General features: G+C 47.4%; 1 long non-coding RNA gene across 3 annotated transcripts in view; it reads left to right on the top strand.

Annotated features, from left to right (window-relative positions):
- The first annotated feature begins 278 nt into the window (after positions 1-278).
- Positions 279-9356, top strand: part of LOC120103045 (uncharacterized) — an 18565-nt gene continuing 9487 nt past the window's right edge. The window contains exon 1 of one of the 3 annotated variants that reach the window (XR_015620538.1): positions 279-519. This is a non-coding gene — a long non-coding RNA (uncharacterized LOC120103045). The remainder of the gene's footprint in view (positions 520-9356) is intronic. The other 2 variants (XR_015620539.1, XR_015620540.1) reach the window with 2 other exon arrangements.

Below are 9356 nucleotides of genomic sequence, written 5' to 3'. Positions count from 1 at the left end.
GTGTTTGCATGTGTGTATGGTGTCTGTGTGTGTATGCACATGCTTTGTGTATGTGTGTATAATGTATGTTGTGTATGTACACGTGTGTGCATGTGTATGTGTTTGTGTGTGTGTGTGTGTGTGTGTGTGTGTGTGTGTAAACGGGCATGGATACTCAGTCTAAAATGTACAAAGAAAACCAAGGGAGAGGAAAGACTGGGCTGAGGCAAGCTGACATCTGCGTCACGAGAGAGAATTCCAGGCTGTGTTTTTCTCCCTTTCCCTCTTGTTTCAACTCCGTCACAGTTTTTCCTTTTATAGTGAGTAGCAAGAATGACTTGGCATTTCAGAAGAGTCTGGTGTGGTAGTCTTCTGTGGCCGTGATTGTGAAGATTGGGGTTTCTTTCTCATACCTTTGATTGCACTAGGAAGCGATCGTGACAAGTCACAGTGACCCCACTCAGAAAAAGTTCACCCATCTCACAGATGAGGGAACTGACGCTGGAGAAGTTGGACGAAACCCCGTCCTCATCCTAGCAGGTAACAACATCATAACTGACACCATAGGTTTTCTGGCTGGGAGGTCCTCTCCGGCAGAGAGGCACCAGGACATCTCTGGGTCTCTGGGACTGGGGAAAAATCCCGAAATTAAGGAAGGTTAAAATTCTTAGACGTGGGTCTGGAGAGAAGGCTCAGCAGTTAAGAATGCCTGCTGCTCGGGGTTGGGGATTTAGCTCAGTGGTAGAGCGCTTGCCTAGCAAGCGCAAGGCCCTGAGTTCGGTCCCCAGCTCCGGAAAAAAAAAAAAAAAAAGGAAAAAAAAAAAAAAAGAATGCCTGCTGCTCTCACAGAGGACTGGGGTTTGGTTCCCAACACCCACATGGCAGCTCCAAGCCACATGCAGTGGGAGAGTCTAAGGAAAATTTCAGAGAAAATTCTAATTTATGACATTTACACGATCCAGTTAACATTTGTTTAGATTTCACTTTGCTGGGTACTAATAAAAACTGTCAGCCTAGCTAGGCAGTGGCAGCATACACCTCTTGAATCCCAGCACTCAGGAGGCAGAGTGAGTTCAAGGCCAGCCTGATCTGTAGAATGAGCTTCAGGAAAGCCATGGCTACCCAGAGAAGCCTTGTCTCAAAATAATAATAATAATAGTAATAATAATAGTAATAATAATAATAATACCTCCACAATTCTCCCAAACTGCCTTTATAATTCATAAAAATAAATCTTCAATATTGGCTTTACCTATGTCCACTGTCTCCAGACTTTCCAGTTAAGTCCTGCACTTTATCTCTGGTTCTGTTGCCCTGGCTCTTAACCCCTAGATAGAGAGAGGCCCGAGGTCAGTGTGAAGTTAATGATTGAAATCTCACGGTGGACATTAGTCCTTGCTGCTCGGAAGCATTCTGGGTCATCCTTTTCGTCATCCATGTAACAGAGATCCTGACACAGACTCGATGGCTAGGATGTCCGAGCTATCCTCGATGGTTTCCTACAATGAATTGACCTGTGTGAGAATCCTGCCCCCTGTTAGTGGCAATTGTGCTTATCTTTTGAAACAATGTGTTTAGATATGTGTGTGTGTGTACTTAAGTCTAGGTATCCTCAGAGGCCAGAGGCATGGAATCGCCTAGAAGAGTGGTTCTCAACCTGTGGGTCATGACCCCTTCGGGGGGAGGGTGGGGAGTCAAATGGCCCTTTCCCAGGGGTCGCTTAAGATCGTTGGAAATCACAGATATTTAAGTTACAATTCCTAACATTAGCAAAATTACAGTTAGGAAGTAACAAAGATAATTTTACGGTCTGGGGGAGGGGGATCGCCACAACATGAAGAACTGTATTAAAGGGTCGGACCGTTAGGAAGGTTGGAAACCGCTGCTCTGGAACTCTTGTCTCAGGTGGTTGCGGCCTGCCTCACAGGGGCGCATGTGCGAACTGAGCTCAGCCCTTTTGCAAGAGCAGACTGCACTCCTAACTGCTGAGCCATCAGTCTGGCCTATTAATTCATTTCTCCCCGGCACTGAGGCCCACCGCGCTCTAGCCCAGCCCCCATTTTTTACTGTTTGTGGAATTGCCTAGGCTGGCCTCAAACACAAGGTCTCAGAGTGGGTGGGATGACAGGCATGAACCGTTAAGCTCCGCTTTTGTGAGCGAGTCCCGTGGCCAAGGCCACTCTGTCCTTTCTCAGGCCATTCCGCCACGAGCCTATTTTTAAGGCTCCAGGAACAGATCCCGATTAAAGACGTCTGTGTTGCTGCCTGCTGCCTGTTTGGAGCACGTTCTTCTCTGCATAAATATTTTTTTTATCATCTAGATTCTTATGATTCATTCAAAAGACATTTAGAGGCCAGTCTGGCCTTTTAAAAAACATTTCTAACAAACTGGCCTACTTTAGTGTCGATTAAGGTTACTCCAGGCCGGTGAATAAGAACCCGTTCACGGACAGCTAAGACTTCAGCTGTCCATTCCTAAAAGACAACTCAGATTTTTTTGGAGATTAGAAGGTTGCTTTTTTCTTTTTTCTTTTTTTTCCTTTAGTGATTCAGACTGGGTTTTGCAACTTGAAAGCAGCGGGTGAGTCACGCCGTTTATGGATGGGCTGTTTCCTCAGAACACAGCTCACTTCCTTATGGCTTCAGTTTGGCAGCCTGAAAGCTGCCATTCAAACGCTTTCCCCCTGACACTTGAAGGAGGAGGATGCGCTCTGTGAATCTTACCTCAGAGACGATTCAGTGAGGCCTTTACTGGCCTAGGCTTAGAACTCACAGTGCAGTGCTTGGTGGTTATTGAAAGGAAAAAAAAAATAAAAGAATATCAGGTCTCCCTTTTAGGTTCTAAATATAAACTGCTACTGGGTCCTGTGCTGAGTTCCAGCCCTGGTAAGTGTCTGGGCAGAAGACCTCATGTTCCCCCAGGATGCTTTAAAAAGGGGCAAAGCAGTGGACCTTGAGCTAATTAAGGAATAAACTCAGTGGACTTATGTTGCCAAGGCCTTGAGGTGAGAAAAGCCCCCTGTTCAGGTCCAGACAGACCGTTTACAGGGTTTCTAGATTCCTTATTCAATCAGGAAATCAGATCAACAGCCTTATAGGGAAAAGTTCATTTGGGCCACAGGTGGGGCTCTTGTTAAAGTGTCAACGACTTACTTCATCCATATTAGGTAACAGGAACTGCCTGAAAGGCATTTCTTTTTCATTCTGTGTCATTCAACCACAGATGACTCAGTTCTGAGATGATTTACCAAGCTCGGGCTGACCTCACAGCTGTAAGACACTCGTAATACAGTCTGCCCAGTGTGCAGTGACGGCCAGGGCCAAGCTGTTCCTATCCATTTCCTACTCGACCCAAATGCTTTCATTACTCAAATAGTGTAGAAAAAAAAATCAAAGTAATTTTACCCTCACTAGGGAAAGCTTGCTCAAGGTCAGAGAGAATCTCACAGAGGCAGCCCAGAAACCACACGGATCAAAGATACTAATTAGTAACAACCGTGAACCTGTAACCTCAACACTTGAATGTTGTTAATGTAACGTTCTGGAAGCCAGGGGATGGAGTTATTGGCCCTTTTAAGTAGGCTTTGCTTTTCGGATGGTTTCAGGTTCATAACAACATCAAAGGAGAAATGCAGGATTCTCCAGCAGCCCAGCTGCCTCCCCAGGCACAGCTCCCCCGCTATCAATATCCGGTACCCTGGTAATACCTTTGCCACAATCGATAGGTTACACGCATACCACTGTCACCCAAAGTCCATAGTTTACCCGGAGGTTCACTCTTGCCACTTCTCCATGAGTATTGAGCAATGTGAGAAGACTCAGACCACCACTGAGCCATCATACCGAGCAGGGTCACCTCCTCCCACCCTCTGTCCTCTGCACAACCTACCCAGAGACCTGGGTTCTATTTATTTTATTTTTATTTTTTATTTCAATTATCTAAATGGGAGCTAAAGCCAGAAGCTTAAACAAAACCGAAGTGTTGAGTTTAAACCAACGGGTTGTTAAAAATCAGTAACATTTTACTTGAAAAGTAAAAATACTGATGTTAAGATTCAGTGACCTCAGAAAACATGCTTGACTTTTACCTTTGCGGTTGCTACGCAACGTTTATTGCTTAAATAAATTAAAGGCTTTAGGTTTTTAGCCAAGGGACAGGAGAAATCTCTCCCAAGGCCCTGCTATCTGGAACTTAGCTAAAATTAAACAAAGCAACAATAAAGGGGCCCAAACAACCTCTAAGAGGCAGCATAATAAATCACGCCTGCTAACCCGGTCAGGAAGTCACAGCGTGAACAACAATGTATTTTGAGTGGAGGGAAAATGAAGACAGTGAATCAAAATGTACGACACAAGGCTAGAGATACTCTTAGAGGGCAGAGCCAGAGAGATGGCTCAGCAGTTTAAGTACTTACTGGTCTTCCAGAAGACCCTGGTTCAGCTCCCAGTACCCACATAGGGGCTTAGCAGCCACCTGTCACTTCATTTCCAGGGGATCAGATAGCTGCTTCTGCCCTTCAAGGGCAGCCATACCCAGGTGGCACTAACCCAGAAACACAAATGTACTCGGCTTAAAATAAAATAAACCTTTAAGGAATCCTCTAATAAGGGGACCAGGGTGTGGCTCTTGGTGGCAGAGCTCCTGCCTGGCACCTTCAAGACCCAGAGTTTGAGCTCAGCATTCCCCATGCCTCCAAGAGAAAAAGTCTGCCAAGCCTGCAGGCCGGGAGGAGGCCGTGGTTCGAATCTTGTTTCTTCTAAAACTACTGCTGGGGTAAATTACCACTGTGACTTCCCTGGAAAGGAGAGCTTCAAGGAGACAAGTAGGTCCAGCGGGCTCTGCCCTCCTGCATGCATTAACACATCACCTCAGCTGATGGCTCCCTTCCTCCCTCTGGCCCATCCTGGACTTGCCCTCTCTTCATGTGACACGTTCTGCCATGTCTCGATGCCCCGAGGAGGCCCTCGTTTCATGCCGGCCTCTGGATCTTGGACTTTCAACCTCCAGAGCTATGAACCAGGACATGTCTGCCTTTTATAGTACTCAGTCGGTGATTCTATTATAGCAATACAAAATGTCCAAAGACAGAGAAGTGTGTGTGTGTGTGTGTGTGTGTGTGTATGTCTGTGTGTGTGCGCGCGCGCGAGTGCATGCGCCCAAGGTCAGAGGCTAACCAATCCCTTGGAGCTGCGGTTACAGGCAGTTGTGAGCTTCCTGATGTGGGCTCGGGGACTCGAACCTGGCTCCTCTGCAAGAGCAAAACATGTTATTAACTGAGCCATTGCTCCAGCTTGAGACAGAATTTTATCATTTAAGAAAAAAACTGTTTCCATATCCACACAAGTTTCTAAGTTTCAGAAGATAGATTCCCAAGATGCTTCAACAACAACAACAACAACATCACTGGAATAAAATGTTGGACAAAAGCATAGATGTAGAACCTTTAACAACACATCAGCAAAGCAAATCTCACTTCACCTACAGAGGCTAACACCTTTAAAGGTGGGGTTTGTTAGAGCATCCGAGTTTGGTATAAGTTTCAGAATCTATTCATATAGACGAGGCAGGAGGATCATGATTTCAAGATCAATCAGGGCTTAAGGAAGAATAAAAACAACCAGATAAGAGAAATAACACGATGCTCACATTAGCAGCCTCTAAGGCGGCCTCCGCCTGAGTCCTCCAGCAGGCTTGTGGGATTTAGCATATAGGCAGAGCCATGGCGAGGAGCTCTCAACACATTGCTAACTGAGAATGAAGAGAACTCAGAAAGCAGGGTCTGACCCAGGCTGGCCACATCAGGGGGGCCAGCCACACAGACAACCTCTGCAGGAATGTCCAGACCCCAGGCATCAGTGTTCATCGCAGGACATGTTTGTATAGGCCGTCTAGGTGCAGCGAGCCACCTTGGAAAGCTGTAAACCCTACCCGGACCTATGAGCTCCCAGAGGCCAGCCTTGCTAATAGACTTTCAGCCCCGCCGTGCTCAGCAGGTCCGCCCCATCTTCATCCCACCTCTGCCAAACAAACGTGAACATACTCAGTATTCGTTCATACACTTTCAGCAAACTTGAAACAGAAGGAAAGTTCCCGTGCACATATGTATGGATGTGTACCTTGTACATGCATGTACATGTATGTACAGGAAGACAAGGCAGCCCTGGACAGGGTTCCTCAGGAGTAGTCCACTTTGTTTGGGGGCGGGGACTCTTTCTGGGCCCCAGGGTTCATGGCTTAAGCTCTGCTGTCTGTGAGTCCCAGGAGTCCTCCTGTCTCCAGCTCTCCAGCACTGTGCTGTACAGGTATGAACACCAAACATGGGTTCTTACGTGGATTCTGGAAATCAAATTGAGGTCCCCATGCAAGCTCTTTACTAACTGTGCTATCTCTCTAACCCCAGAAGGCCGAGGAGGACAGGCAAAGTTACATTCTGGTTTCTACATATGTCTACACAAGCACAGACACAGATAAACACACTTACACACATGAATACACACATACATACATGCATGCACACACATGAACACATACATACACAGCAGAGACTCACATGTGAATACACACATACACACATAAATATACACAAACACACACATGCACACATACGCACACATGTGCAGACACATACACAAACGCACATGCAGACATACACAAATACACAAATGCATACCCATACTCACACAGCAGACACACACATACACATTCACACATGCAGACGCATACACACACACACACACACACACACACACACACACACACACACTTACACACACACAATAAGCCTTCTGCTTGAACCATGACACGAGGGAACATTTTTCTCATTCATCCCAAGTTTGAAATTGACTACTGAATAAGGGAGTCAGGAGGGGCGGGAAGAAAGAAAGCAAGTTAGGTGAGGAGACTTTCTGGCAGGCAGAGGAGAAACAGAAGTCCTTTCACTAGACAAGAGAAAGTCAGAGCAGACTATACTAGGATTAAGACATTGCCTGGGGCTCCTGGGTAAACAGTGAGTCCTGCTCTCTGCACTCAGTTCATATTCCTTTTCAGACACACCTTGCAATGCCTAAAATGACACCCTGGCCTGCAGTAGAAACCTGTCCCAAATCACCTGGCTCTGTGTTGTCACTAGCAGACAAGTGTCACAGCAGTGAGTAATTCCAGTCTGCACTGACCACACAGAGACGCGGAGGCAGCTGCTTCTCTAATTGAAGTCAGCGATGCCAAGGATGGAGTCTGTTGTTAGAGTCTACTGAGGACTCACCACGTGCCTAACACGTGTCGGATCACCACGGAGGGGAGCATTCGGGAACAGCGACCTGGTCCCAGTTGCCTACAGTTTGGAGGTCCCGGTGGTGGAAAGGCACAGGAATGACAAATGCTGCACCAGCAGGGTCATGAGGCCAAGTGCAGGGAGCATGTACTCGGGACCAACTCTGTAAACCGTCGTTTTACAGAAGGAGGGAGATCCAGGCTGAGACGCTGAGTAGGTGGTCGGAAGGAGGGCCGTCACCATGGCAACCAAGCTGAGCTGGTGGGGGAGGGGGAGACACGGACCGGACGGACATCAGGAGTGAGGCTGGAAGAAACTTTCCCAATCCTTTGTCCTCCTCAGGACAAAGTGACCTATTTAAAATGAAAGTGTTTTGCACCAAGACTCTCAGGCCCTACAGCACTGCTGTGTTAACTTTGGCTCCCAGTGGGAGGCCCTAGAGAAGGAAGGACATCCATTACTACTCCAGTCCAGGGACCAGGTCAAAAACCAGGTCCAGAGGCCGAGGTTTGGGGATTTAGCTCAGTGGTAGAGCGCTTGCCTAGGAAGCGCAAGGCCCTGGGTTCGGTCCCCAGCTCCTGAAAAAAAGAACCAAAAAAAAAAAAAAAAAAAAAAAAAAAGAAAGAAAGAAACGAGGCAGAGAGAGGAACAGGGGTTCATTTTATTTCATTGTTTTTAACCGTGTGTGTATGATGTGCGTACGCTGGGCACGCATACGGAGGTCAGAGGTCAGTCTCACAGGCTGCTCCTCGTCTTCCACCTTACTTGAGAGAGTGTCTGTTTGCTACTGCCTACACCATGGTAGCTGGCCCACAAGCTCCAGGAATCCCCCTGCCTCCTCCTCTCATTTCCCTGCAGGAGGGCTGGGATTACAGATACTACATCTGGCTTGACCAGGGAACTGGACTGAGGTCTTCCATATTTGTGTAGCAAGCACCTTTACCTATTAAGCCATCCCCCTAGCCCAGGAAAATGTTTCTAGGACTTTCTTTTTCCCATTTAGAATCAAGCAGGTTTGGGACTCAAGGGGAAACAGAAACCAGTATTTAAAATTGCAGATTTTCGTTTTGATTTTCCACTCATTCAGTGCTCGTTGAGAAAAACGAACCATGTCGTTAACATGTCATAAAACGGAAGATCTTCGGAAATCTTTTATGACCTGAGTTGGTCTACCGTTCTGCATTGCTGACACAGCCTCTGCAGCTCAGGTAGTCGGCCCTCTGTCTAGCATGCTAGATGCCCAAGTATCATGGATGGCTTAAAATAAGACGTTTAATGACTGCTACGAAGTACAATAGTACTTTAACCGCGTTACATTTAATAAATGTAATCACGGCGCAACGCACCCGTAACATACACACGAGAATTAAAAACCTGCTGCCATTAGGAGGATCATAACACATTTATAATTAAACACTGAGGTCACGCCGTGTGCCAAGCGCAGCGCAGGACGCTGGCACCGAGGAGCCAGCCCTCTAATAAACAAGACATAATAGCAAGGGATGCGGCAGACGTGGAGAAATGAACACCTTCCGACACTGCTGGTGGCCTCGTCAAATGGTGCCACGGCGGGGAAGTGGGGAGCTATGCCCCATGACCCGGTAAGTCTACAGCTAGGACTTACTCAGGGACAATGAATGCGTAGGCCCACGAAGGACTTGTCAGAAAAGGTCACCCTCCGCAGCTTTTCTCACAGCCTCTCCCCCATCCCCGGCCCCCAACATGGCAACAATCCAATTGCTCGGCTGATGGACGGACAATAGAATGCGGTCTGTCCCCACATTGTGTGCAGCCTGTCAGATCAGTGCTGATGCGGGTTACGCCGTGGCTGGGACATCTGTGTCCTCCCAAAATTCACACACCGAACCCTAGCTCCCGATGCACAGTGTGATACGACATGGGGGTGGGGGTGGGGCTGTAGTGACGATTCTGGAATTTTGGTTTCTTAAACACGGAAATATTATGGGAATATGTTTTCATTCTAACCCGAGGTGTGGGAGATGGGGCTGCTTCAGGCTGCCCACAGCAGTTGGCGATGATTGGCCTCGTGCTCTAGCAGAGGCACGGTTTGGCCAGCTCAGGGACTTGGGTAAGAGCATGAGTGGA

Source organism: Rattus norvegicus, chromosome 5, assembly GCF_021556685.1.
Source record: "Rattus norvegicus strain SHRSP/BbbUtx chromosome 5, alternate assembly SHRSP_T2T, whole genome shotgun sequence".
Taxonomy (NCBI): Eukaryota; Metazoa; Chordata; class Mammalia; order Rodentia; family Muridae; genus Rattus; species Rattus norvegicus.
The sequence above is the reverse complement of the archived record's forward strand: the minus strand, read 5'-3'. Positions and strand labels throughout refer to the sequence as shown.